The 13672-nt window shown below is 40.4% G+C and overlaps 1 non-coding gene across 1 annotated transcript; it reads right to left on the bottom strand.

Moving 5' to 3' along the window:
- Positions 1 to 10785: 10785 nt before the first annotated feature.
- On the bottom strand, positions 10786 to 10889 carry LOC112752325 (small nucleolar RNA R71). Its single transcript, XR_003176767.1, has one exon. It is a non-coding gene; the product is annotated as a small nucleolar RNA R71 (small nucleolar RNA).
- Between the last annotated feature and the right edge of the window lie 2783 nt (positions 10890 to 13672).

Genomic DNA, 13672 nt, shown 5'->3' with positions numbered 1-13672 from the left:
CCTTCTGAACCTCTGCTTTCCTACTGTCTTCATCCAATCCTTCATAATCCTTTCCATGGCAAGCTTTATGTAGGGCATCACCGTTGTCAATGGCTACATCTCGTCCTCTCAGTGAAAATGGTTCAAAATGCGCTGTCACTGTACGGCTAATCATCTGTCAGTTCTCGATCATACTGGAATAAGATTCAGTAATCCTTTTGCGCTGTCACTACGCCCAGCACTCGCGAGTTTGAAGCTTGCCACAGCCATCCCTTCCCAGATCCTACTCGGAATACCACAGACAAGGTTTAGACTTTCCGGATCTCAAGAATGGCCACCAATAGTTCTAGCCTATACCACGAAGACTCTGATCTCACGATCAGGAGGCTAAGAGATACACATTCAAGCTTGGTTACATGTAGAACGGAAGTGTTTGTCAGGCACGCGTTCATAAGTGAGAATGATGATAAGCGTCACATAATCATCACATTCATCATGTTCTTGTGTGCGAATGAATATCTTAGAGAAGAAATAGGCTTGAATTGAATAGAAAAACAATAGTACTTTGCATTAATTCATGAGGTTAGACAGATGTGTTAGTACAAACCTTGTATTAAATTTTAAAAAATGTCACTTTATGGTCAAACAAGGAATTGCACTAGGACATGTTGTGTCTAATACTGGCATTTCTGTAGATCCAGCAAAGGTGGATGTTATTTCTAGTTTACCTTACCCCTCCTCCATGAGGGAAATCCGTTCGTTCCTTGGCCATGCAGGTTTTTACAGTAGATTCATTAAGGACTTCAGTAAGGTAGCATTACCTTTATCCAGATTACTGCAGAAGGAAATTGAGTTCGAGTTCAGTGAAAGCTGTATGCAAGCATTTGATAAGCTGAAAACTGCCCTGACTCAAGCTCCAATTGTGAGAGGACCAGACTGGAGCCAGCCATTTGAAATCATGTGTGATGCTTCCAACCATGCAGTAGGATCGGCGCTGGCTCAGCGCGAAGGTAAGGACCCTTTTGTAATTGCTTATGCATCTAAGACTTTAGATGCTGCTCAGTCTAATTATACTACTACTGAAAAAGAGCTTCTTGCTATTGTTTTTGCTCTGGATAAATTCCGAGCCTACTTACTTGGTACTAAGGTAGTAGTGTACTCAGACCATGCAGCTCTAAAATATTTATTAGCGAAAAAGGAGTCCAAACCAAGGCTAATATGCTGGATACTGCTGTTACAAGAATTTGATTTAGAAATTAAGGACAGGAGTGGTAACCAGAATTTAGTGGCAGACCACCTGAGTCGCTGGTGCACGAATTGTAAATCACACTTTTCACAACTCATACCACTAACCAGCAAGTGCACTGGATCGTCCAAGTAATACCTTACGCGAGTAAGGGTCAATCCCACGGAGATTGTCGGCTTGAAGCAAGCTATGGCTATTTTGTAATTCTTAGTCAGGAAATCAATGATAAGAGTGATTATATTTATGAGGAGTAAATAGCATAAAATAAATAATACTTGTTATGTAGTAATGGAGAACAAATTGGGGATTTGGAGATGCTCTGTCTTCCGAATCTCTGTTTTTCTACTGTCTTCTTCTTCACGCACGCAGGTCTCCTCCCATGGCAAGCTGTATATTGGTGGATCACCGTTGTCAATGGCTACCATCCGTCCTCTCAGTGAAAATGGTCCAAATGCGCTGTCACCGCACGGCTAATCATCTGTCAATTCTCACTTAGGTTGGAATAGGATCCATTGATCCTTTTGCGTCTGTAACTATGCCCAGCACTCGTGAGTTTGAAGCTCGTCATAGCCATCCCATCCCAGATCCTACTCGGAATACCACAGACAAGGTTTAGACTTTCTGGATCTCAGGAATGGCCGCCAATAATCCTAGCCTATACCACGAAGACTCTGATCATGAACCAAGAGGCTAAGAGATACACACTCAATCTAAGGTAGAACGGAAGTGGTTGTCAGGCACGCGTTCATAGGTTGAGAATGATGATGAGTGTTATAGATCATCACATTCATCACGGTTAAGTACAAGCGAGTATCTTAGAACAGAAACAAGCGTGATTGAATAGAAAACAGAAGTAATTGCATTAATTCATCGAGACACAGCAGAGCTCCTCACCCCCAACCATGGGGTTTAGAGACTCATGCCGTCAGAAATACAATGTAAAGTGTAAAAACTTCATGAGGTGCAAAATAAATCTCTAAAAGTTGTTTAAATACTAAACTCGTAACCTAGGTTTACAGAAAATGAGTAAACTATGATAGATAGTGCAGAAATCTACTTCCGGGGCCCACTTGGTGTGTGTTGGGGCTGAGACTTGAGCTTTACACGTGCCTAGGCTGTTTCTGGAGTTAAACACCAGGTTGTAACCTGTTTTGGGTGTTTAACTCCAACTTGTAACCTGTTTCTGGCGTTTAACGCCAGAATAGTGCAGAGAACTGGCGTTGAACGCCAGTTTGCGTCATCTAAACTCGGGAAAAGTATGAACTATTATATATTGCTGGAAATCCCTGGATGTCTACTTTCCAACTCAATTGGGAGCGCGCCATTTGAACTCCTGTAGCTCCAGAAAATCCACTTTGAGTGTAGGGAGGTCAGAATCCAACAACATCTGGAGTCCTTTTTCAGCCTCTGAATCAGATTTTGCTCAGGTCCCTCAATTTTAGCCAGAAAATACCTGAAATCATAGAAAAACACACAAACTCATAGTAAAGTCCAGAAATGTGATTTTTATTTAAACATTAATAAAAATATACTAAAAACTAATCAAATCATACTAAAAACTATGTAAAAATAATGCCAAAAAGCGTATAAATTATCCGCTCATCACAACACCAAACTTAAATTGTTGCTTGTCCCCAAGCAACTGAAAATCAAATAGGATAAAAAGAAGAGAATATACTATAAATTCCAAAATATCAATGAAACTTAGCTCCAATCAGATGAGCGGGACTAGTAGCTTTTTGCCTCTTGAATAGTTTTGGCATCTCACTTTATCCATTGAAGTTCAGAATGATTGGCATCTATAGGAACTTAGATTTTAGATAGTGTTTTTGATTCTCCTAGTTCAGTATGTTGATTCTTGAACACAGCTACTTTATGAGTCTTGGCCGTGGCCCTAAGCACTCTGTTTTCCAGTATTACCACCGGATACATACATGCCACAGACACATAACTGGGTGAACCTTTTCAGATTGTGACTCAGCTTTGCTAAAGTCCCCAATTAGAGGTGTCCAGGGTTCTTAAGCACACTCTTCTTTTGCTTTGGACCTTGACTTTAACCGCTCAGTCTCAAGTTTTCACTTGACACCTTCACGCCACAAGCACATGGTTAGGGATAGCTTGGTTTAGCCGCTTAGGCCAGGATTTTATTCCTTTTGGGCCCTTCTATCCACTGATGCTCAAAGCCTTGGATCCTTTTTATTACCCTTGCCTTTTGGTTTTAAGGGCTATTGGATTTTTGCTCTTTCCTTTTGGTTTAAAGAGCTTTTGGCTTTTTCTGCTTGCTTTTTCTTTTTTCTTTTTTTTTCGCCATTTTTCTTTTCTCTTTTTTTTTTCGCAAGCTTTTGTATTCACTGCTTTTTCTTGCTTCAAGAATCAATTTTATGATTTTTCAGATTATCAACAACATTTCTCCTTTTCATCATTCTTTCATGAGCCAACAATTTTAACATTCATAAACAACAAATTCAAAAGACATATGCACTGTTCAAGCATTCATTCACAAAACAAAAAGTATTGTCACCACATCAGAATAATTAAACTTATTTCAAGGATGAATTCGAAATCATGTACTTCTTGTTCTTTTATGATTAAAAGCATTTTTCATTTAAGAAAGGTGATGGATTCATAGGACATTCATAACTTTAAGGCATAGACACTAGACACTAATGATCATGTAAGAAAGACACAAATATAAATAAACATAAAGGATAGAGAACAAAAACAGAAAAAATAAATAGACAAGGAGATTAAGGAACGGGTCCACCTTAGTAAGGGTGGCGTCTTCTTCCTCTTGAAGAACCAATGGTGCTCTTGAGCTCCTCTATATCTCTTCCTTGCCTTTGTTGCTCCTCCCACATGACCATCATCCTAAAGAAAACACCAAATAAAAATGGAAAACAGAAAATTAACATAGATAAGTAAAAATTGGGTTGCCTCCCAATAAGCGCTTCTTTATTGTCTTTAGCTGGACCTTACTGAGCTTTTAATCTAGTCTCAGCTTTGAGCATTCTTGCTCAACATTGCCTTCAAGATAATGCTTGACTCTCTGTCCATTAACAATGAACTTCTTATTAGAATCAATGTCTTGAAGCTCCACATAGCCATATGGTGACACACTTATAATCACATATGGTCCCTCCACCGGGATTTCAGTTTTCCGGGGAATAATCTGAGCGTAGAGTTAAACGGCAGAACTTTCTGTCCTGGTTCAAAGACTCTAGATGACAACTTTCTGTCATGCCACCTTTTTGCTTTCTCTTTGTAAAGCTGGCATTTTCAAAAGCAGTGAGTCTGAATTCCTCTAGCTCATTCAGCTGGAGCAATCTTTTTTCTCCAGCTAATCTGGCATCAAAGTTTAGGAATCTGGTTGCCCAGTAGGCCTTATGCTCCAGTTCCACGGGCAGATGGCAGGCCTTACCATACACAAGCTGGTATGGAGAGGTCCCTATAGGAGTCTTGAATGCTGTTCTATAAGCCCACAGGGCATCATCCAAGCTTCTCGCCCAATCCTGTCTACGGATACTTACAGTCCGTTCCAGGATTCTTTTTAGTTCTCTATTAGAGACTTCAGCTTGCCCCTTTGTCTGTGGATGATATGGAGTTGCCACCTTGTGACTAATTTCATACCGGACCATAGCAGAGTAAAGCTGTTTGTTGCAGAAGTGAGTGCCCCCATCACTAATTAGTGCTCTAGAGACACCAAACCTGCTGAAGATATGTTTTTGGAGGAACTTTAGCACTGTCTTAGTATCATTAGTGGGTGTGGCAATGGCCTCTACCCATTTGGATACATAGTCGACCGCAACCAGAATATAAGTGTTTGAGTATGATGGTAGGAAAGGCCCCATGAAGTCAATACCCCATACATCAAACAACTCAATCTCCAAGATTCCTTGTTGAGGCATGGCATAACCATGAGGCAGATTACCAGATCTCTGGCAATTGTCACAGTTACGTACAAACTCTCAGGAATCTCTATAGAGGGTAGGCCAGTAGAAGCCACATTGGAGGACCTTGGTGGCTGTTCGCTCACCTCCGAAATGGCCTCCATATTGTGACCCATGGAAATGCCATAAGATCTTCTGTGCTTCTTCTCTAGGCACACACCTACGGATTATTCCGTCTGCACATCTCTTAAAGAGATAGGGTTCATCCCACAAGTTGTACTTTGCATCAGTAATTAATTTTTTCTTTTGTTGCCTGCTGTACTCCTTGGGTATGAACCTTTCAGCTTTATAGTTTGTAATGTCTGCAAACCATGGTGTTTCCTGAATGGCGAACAAATGCTCATCCGGAAAGGTTTCAGAGATCTCAATAGAGGGAAAGGACGCCCCTTCTACTGGTTCTATCCGGGACAGATGATCAGCCACTTGGTTTTCTGTCCCTTTTCTGTCTCTTATTTCTATATCAAACTCTTGCGGAAGCAACACCCATCTTATGAGCCTGGGTTTTGAATCCTGCTTTGTAAGTAGATATTTAAGAGCAGCATGGTTAGTGTACATAATCACTTTTGATCCTACTAAGTATGATTGGTGCACGAAATTGTGATCTCTGGTAATGGCTCCAAAAACTTGGTGCTCTAATCTCAATTCATAATTTGTCACAACTTCGATACAACTAACCAGCAAGTGCACTGGGTCGTCCAAGTAATAAACCTTACGTGAGTAAGGGTCGATCCCACGGAGATTGTTGGTATGAAGCAAGCTATGGTCACCTTATAAATCTCAGTCAGGCGGATAATAATTGATTATGGAGTTGTCGAAAATAATACTAATTAAACAGAAAATAGGGATAGAAACACTTATGTAAATCATTGGTGAGAATTTCAGATAATCGTGTAGAGATGCTTTCGCTCTTTTAAATCTCTGCTTTCCCGCTGTCTTCATCCAATCAGTCTTACTCCTTTCCATGGCTGGCTTTATGCAAGGGCATCACCATTGTCAATGGTTACATCCCCTCCTCTTGTGAAAATGGTCCAAATGCTCTGTCACAGCACGGCTAATCATCCGGGGTTCCCGATCAAGCTGGAATAGGATTCACCCTCCTTTTGCGTCTGTCACTACGCCCAGCAATCGCGAGTTTGAAGCTCGTCACATTCATTTAATCCCAGAGTCCTACTCGGAATACCACGGACAAGGTTTAGACTTTCCGGACTCTCATGAATGCCGCCATCAATCTAGCTTACACTACGAAGATTCTGATTAAGAGATCTAAGAGATACTCATTCAATCTAAGGTAGAACGGAAGTGGTTGTCAGGCACGCGTTCATAGGGAATGATGATGATTGTCACGTTCATCACATTCAGGTTGAAGTGCGAATGAATATCTTAGAAGAGGAATAAGCTGAATTGAATAGAAAAACAGTAGTACTTTGCATTAATCTTTGAGAAACAGCAGAGCTCCACACCTTACTCTAGGGAGTGTAGAAACTCTACCGTTGAAAATACATAAGTGAAAGGTCCAGGCATGGCCGAATGGCCAGCCCCCAAAACGAGATCACAGGATCAAAAAATACAATCCAGGATATCTAATACAATAGTAAAAAGTCCTATTTATACTAAACTAGTTACTAGGGTTTACAGAAGTAAGTAATTGATGCATAAATCCACTTCCGGGGTCCACTTGGTGTGTGCTTGGGCTGAGCTTGAATGTTCCACGTGCAGAGGCTCTTTCTGGAGTTGAACGCCAGCTTTTGTGCCAGTTTGGGCATTGAACTCCACTTTGCAACTTGTTTCTGGCGCTGGATGCCTGAATTGGGCAGAGAGCTGGCGTTGAAAGCCAGTTTGTGTTGTCTAAACTTGGGCAAAGTATGGACTATTATATACTGCTGGAAAGCCCTGGATGTCTACTTTCCAACGAAATTGGAAGCGCGCCATTTTGAGTTCTGTAGCTCCAGAAAATCTATTTTGAGTGCAGGGATGTCAGAATCCAACAACATCAGCAGTCCTTCTTCAACCTCTGAATCTGATTTTTGCTCAAGTCCCTCAATTTTAGCCAGAAAATACCTGAAATCACAGAAAAACACACAAACTCATAGTAAAGTCCAGAAATGTGAATTTAACATAAAAACTAATGAAAACATCCCTAAAAGTAACTAGATTCTACTAAAAACATACTAAAAACAATGCCAAAAAGCGTATAAATTATCCGCTCATCAATGATCTAAACTTGTCAATGGCATAAACCACTGCAAGAAATTCTTTTTCTGTGGTTGTGTAATTTTTCTGGGCATCATTTAAAACACGGCTAGCATAATAAATAACATGCAGAAATTTGTCATGCCTCTACTGATGCCAAGGCATCATAGGCTAGTTTCAGTAGCATTTTTCTGTTAGTTTTAGTTGTTTTATGCATTTTCTTGAGCTTTAAGTAACCAAGAAGGGTTAAAAGAGTAACAAAGCAATGAACCATCCAAACAGTATGATTTTGATGCAAATTCCATGAGTTTTTAGTTATATTACTTGAATGCTATGAATGGAAGATTTCTCATGAAATTTTGCAAGACTTTGATGCAATTGTTTGGATGATTTCAGGGAAGAAGAGGCTAGGAAAGGAAGCAACAAAATCAATAAAGGAAGCTTGAATATCACATGTGGAGTTTAAGTTCCAGTTTAAGCCTAAACTGGAGCTTAAACGCCAAAAATCATGAAGGATAAGAAATGCTGGAATTGAAGTTTAACCTCCAGTTTGACCTCAAACTGGAGGGTAAACGCCAGAATGGAAGGTCTCACCAAAGAAGCATTTCCACGTTTAACCTCCAGTTTGACCTCAAACTGGAGGTTAAACGCCAGAATGAGTATGCCACCCAGGGAGGAGTTCCACGTTTAACCTCCAGTTTGACCTCAAACTGGAGGTTAAACGCCAGGAGTGGGAAGAGAACCAGGGAGCCATTTCCACGTTTAAGCTCCAGTTTGACCTCAAACTGGAGCTTAAACGTGTTCGACCAAGAACTTTCCTCCAGGGTTGCTTTCTCCATTTCCACGTTTAACCTCCAGTTTGACCTCAAACTGGAGGTTAAACGTGTTCGACACCTCCAGGGCTACCATTCTAAGCTTCCACGTTTAACTTCCAGTTTGACCTCAAACTGGAGGTTAAACGTGTTCGACCTCCAGGATGCCTCCTTCCTTTTCCACGTTTAACCTCCAGTTTAACCTTAAACTGGAGGTTAAACGTGTTCGACCTCCAGGGCTGCCCTTCCTATCTCCACGTTTAAGCTTCAGTTTAACCTTAAACTGAAGCTTAAACGTGTTCGACTACATGACTCTCCAGGGCCACCTTCTTCCATTTCCACATTTAAGCTTCAGTTTAACCTTAAACTGAAGCTTAAACGTGCTTCTACAAAAGGCCTCACTGGAAGTGTCTGGCGTTTAAGCTGCAGTTTAAGCTTAAACTGCACTTAAACGCCACTCTTGGAAAAGGTTTCTGGGCCAAAAATATTGTGATTTAAGTTAGTCTTTGAGCACAAATATTAACTTAAACTTACTTTGGTAGGAAACCCAATTGAATATCATGGTTTATGGGATTGGGCCTGAAGGATTGATGAGTTTGAAATCTCAATTTATTGAGTCATGTGTCATTATTTGATTATCACTAAGTTGGCTCAATAAATGTTACAGAATTTGGATCAACAGCCTCATCAAGATTATGGATCATAAACCCAAGGCAAAAGGAAAGCATGGAGAGGCCTCAAAGCCCAAGAAACTCAACAGAAGCTCAATATAGAAAGTGTATAAATAGGATAGAATTTAAGTTAGGGGGGACTTTTAACTTTTCATTTTTAGCTAGTTTTCATTTCTTTGTAATTGAATTCAGAGCTATGACTCACTAAACCCCCTTTCATTGGGTTAGGGAGCTCTATTGTAATTCAATGAATCAATAATAGTTTATCTTCTTCTTCAATCTTTTCTCTTGAATTTTGTTAGAAAGCTTCTCGATCTAATTCCATTGGGTAGTTGTCTTGGGAAAGAAACTACCCATAATTGGAATCCTTCGGAACCTTGGGAAAGGAATGGAGGATTCATGCTAGAGAAGCTTTCTCACAATGAATTGGATTGGGGTTTGGATGGATATTGTGACATGTAATCCTACCAAATTGTGGTTCATGAAATTGTGTGGTATAATCAGTGATAGAGCATCATCTCTTCTTATGAACATTTAAACCAAGGGATTGGGAATTTGTTCATTTTTAGAGAGAATTGGTGAGCCAAGGGATTGGGATCCAATCATATAAGATTGCCAAGCAAAATTCCATGAACGCATTGCTTGAGGAAGAGATAAACATGTTTTGATTCGGAGATCTCAATATCTCCTTTAACCCAATGAATCCCCCAATTCTGATTTCCACTTTCTCTTTACATCCTGCAATTAAATTCATGCAATCACCCCCATTCCCTTTAATTTCAGAAATTTAGTTTCTGCTCTTTAATTCATGCAATTTAAGATTCCGCCATTTTAATTTCTTGTCATTTACTTTTCCCGCCAACTTTACATTCCGCAATTTCTCATCTCAATCTTGATTCCGCTCAACTAGAACACACTTCTAATCCGAATTGCTCACTCAACCAATCCTTGTGGGATTCGACCTCACTCTATTGTGAGTTTTTACTTGACGATAACCGGTGCACTTGCCGGAAGGAATTTTGCCGATCGTGCAATTTCCTAAATCGTAGCATAACTAGTTTATGCGCATCAAGTTTATGGCGCCGTTGCCGGGGATTGGTTTTCGATTGACAATTCTCCAATTGGAAGTTAACTAGATTGAGCATTTTTTTTTGTTTTGATTAATTCAGTATAAGTTACTTGTTGAATTCTAATTCCTACACTCTGTTACATGCTTTCTTTCTTTATGCCTTTAAATTCAAGCAACTAACTCACTGACTCACTAACTGTTTGAATTAATTCCTCAATTGCTCTAACCATACTCTTCCATTAACCAAGAGTATTTCACTTGTTTGTTGCCTGTGCTGTGTTCTTGTATGACAGGTAGGAGAGGAGAGACATCAACTCCTCCATATACCGAACCAGAGAGGACCCTTCATAGACTGAGAAGGGAAGCAAGAGGGAAGAGAGTACTGGGAGAAGAAGAATCTGAAGGAGAATCTGAGGACAATTTTGAGGAAGCTCTAGACCTCAACATGGAGAGAGAAGTTCACAACCATGAGAGAGCTGATGGAAACAATGCTATTCCTGAGAGGAGGGTTCTTAGTTCATACATAAACCCAACCTCTGGGAATTGTGGTAGCAGCATTCAGAAACCACCCATTCAGGCCAACAATTTTGAGCTCAAACCACATCTAATATCACTTGTGGAGAATCATTGTTCATTTGGTGGGAGTGCTAATGAAGATCCCAACCAACATCTCACAAAATTCCTGAGAATTTGTGACACTGTGAAGTCCAATGGAGTCCAAGAAGATGCCTATAAACTGCTTTTGTTCCCATTTTCACTTAGGGACAAAGCAGCTAAGTGGCTGGAATCATTCCCAAGGGGGAGTCTAACGACATGGGATGAGGTGGAAAGCAAGTTTCTGGCACGTTTCTACCCCCCACAAAAGGTCAATAGGCTTCGATCTGAGGTTCAGACTTTTAGACAACAAGATGGTGAAACTCTCTACGAGGCATGGGAGAGATTCAAGGATTTGACAAGGAAATGCCCACCAGACATGTTCCATGACTGGGTGCAATTGCATATTTTCTATGATGGACTCTCTTATGAATCAAGGAAGGCTGTGGACCATTCATCAGGAGGTTCATTGAACAGGAAAAAGACTGTGGAAGAGGCCATTGAAGTGATTGAGACAGTGGCTGAGAATGAGTACTACTATGCATCAGAAAGGCACAATACTAAGGGAGTCATGGAGCTGAACCATGTTGATACAATTCTAGCCCAAAACAAAGTGTTTGCCAAGCAACTAGCAGAGCTTACCAGGCAATTAGAAACAAAGCAAGTAGCTGCAATACACACACAAGATCAAGAGGAAGTAAGCAATGAAGGAGGTGATTGGGAAGAGGCCAACTATGTGGGAAACCAACAAAGGCAATCATATGATCCACATTCCAACACTTACAACCCAGGCTGGAAAAACCACCCAAACTTTGGGTGGGGAAACCAACAAACCCAACCACAAAACCACAAACCTTACAACCACAACCAACATAACAATTCCACATACCAAAACTCTAACCAAAGATCATACCAAGCCACACAAAACACTTACCCTCAACCACCATATCATGGCCAAAATAATCAACCCACCCAACCTAATCCGAACCAACAATTTCAAGATCAATTAAACCGGATAGAAGGAATGATGGCAACCATGAGTCAAGACATAATTGAATTGAAAAGCTTCAGGGATGATGTGAGAACTACCCTAAGGAACCATGGTGAAAAACTCAAGAGGATGGAGTCTCAAGTAGGAGAGCTATCTCAACAGGCCCCCAAATCAACTGTAGTGTTCCCTAGTGACACAGAAAAGAATCCAAAAGGGGAACAAAAGAGAGTGAGATGGGAAGAATGCAAGGCCATCACCATATTGAAGGAAGTCTCAGAAGAAGAAGGAATCAGATCCTCAAAACAGGAGCCAGAAAGCTTGAAGGAAAGTTTGGAAGAAGCTAAGCAGGAAAGTGAAACTGAGCAAGCCAAAGAACTGCAAAAAGGCATGATGGAAGCATATCAACCAAAAGCACCATTTCCTCAGAGGTTAGGAGGAGGTGAAAAAGGGAAAACCTATTCAAGATTTTTAGAGACATTTAAGTCTCTCCATATCAATATTCCCTTTCTTGAGACTCTCCAGCAGATGCCAACACACATCAAGTATTTAAAGGAATTGCTGAGCAAGAAAAGAATTTTAAGGGGAGGACAAACTGTAATAATGAACAAAGAATGCAGTGCCCTCATCAAGAAGGATATAATCTCTAAGAAAACAGACCCAGGAAGTTTTCATATCCCCTGCATCATAGGGGAAACAAAAATTGACAAAGGACTCTGTGATCTAGGAGCTAGCATAAATGTGATGCCTCTAACTCTTATGAAGAGGCTACAACTGAATGAGGTGAGATCCACTGATGTAATCATACAACTGGCTGACAAAACTCAGAAGCAAGCTGAAAGGGTAGTTGAGAATGTGCTGGTGAAAGTGGGAAATTATTTTTTTCCCACAGACTTTGTCATTTTGGACATGGAGGAAAGCTACTTACACCCCATCATTCTGGGGAGGCCATTTCTAGCCACTGCTAGAGCACTCATAGATGTAGAACAAGGAGAGCTAATTTTGAGAATACATGATGAACAGCTCATTTTCAATGTTTTCAAACCTGCATCTGAGCCTGAACCAGAACATGAAAGGCCTAAGGATGAGAGTAGCCATCTGTGTTTGGAGGAAAGCAATCCGGCAGCTGAAACTCTGAAACAGTCCTTGGAAAGCAAACAAGAATTGCAAGAGTTAAAGCCACAAGAATCAATGGAAACAGATCAGAAGGATCCTCCTGACATAAGGGTCAATGAAGGAAGCTTTAAGAGAAAGGGAAGAATTGTAAAGAAATTGCCAAGAGGGTGGAGAAACAAGAAAATTCCCACTGAAGGTTTCTCTCCGGGAGATAAAGTGGTATCAAGTCATTATCTGCCAATCCCACCTGGCCTCAAAACAATTCCTTCCCAGCGCCCTCAAGTGTTCACAATCAAGAAAGTTCTTTCTATGGAACATTTAGAGGTCATGAAGGAATCAAGTGGGGACGTTTTCATAGTGAGAGGAGAAGACGTCAAGCACTACAATCCACCCTAACAAGGGACAGCCGTCAAGCTAGTGACGTTAAAGAAGCGCTTCATGGGAGGCAACCCATGTTTTTAGTATCCTTAATCTTTAGTGCTTTGCTTTACATCTAATAAAGCATGGTTTCTTATGCATGAACTTGAATCCTCAGGACAACTATTGATTAAGTGCACTAAACCTTGCATGTAAATTACAATTGGTCTCTAAGTTTGGTGTGCCTGATGGCACTCCCAAATCTTACTCAAATTGCATTCCATCTTTCATTCAAGGTGCACAACCAAACATTAAGTTTGGTGTTCTTTTTGAACACAGTTTATGAAAAGCAAGAAGTTCCTCTGGATTTCAAAATTCATGACAAGTATACCATTCACATGTTTTAATACTTTGGTTTCAATTACTTAGGGTAGTAACTTTGTTTAGAATCAAAGAGCCAAGGTGACTATGATTTATTAGAATTATGCACACTCATTAAGGACAACCAATATGGATTTCATGTCATCAGGAGACTTGACCAAACACTAAGTTTGGTGTCCAAATAATAAGTGTGCATACATGTAGAAGTCACGGCTATAAGCTCATAAAGACAAGCATTGATTTACATGTGCAAATACTATTCATAATTCACATGGACCGAAAAATGATAGCAAACTTGTTTGTTTGTGCAGGTACAAAAGAA

The sequence above is a fragment of the Arachis hypogaea genome, chromosome 15 (genome assembly GCF_003086295.3).
Source record: "Arachis hypogaea cultivar Tifrunner chromosome 15, arahy.Tifrunner.gnm2.J5K5, whole genome shotgun sequence".
NCBI classification, from domain to species: domain Eukaryota; kingdom Viridiplantae; phylum Streptophyta; class Magnoliopsida; order Fabales; family Fabaceae; genus Arachis; species Arachis hypogaea.
The sequence above is the reverse complement of the archived record's forward strand: the minus strand, read 5'-3'. Positions and strand labels throughout refer to the sequence as shown.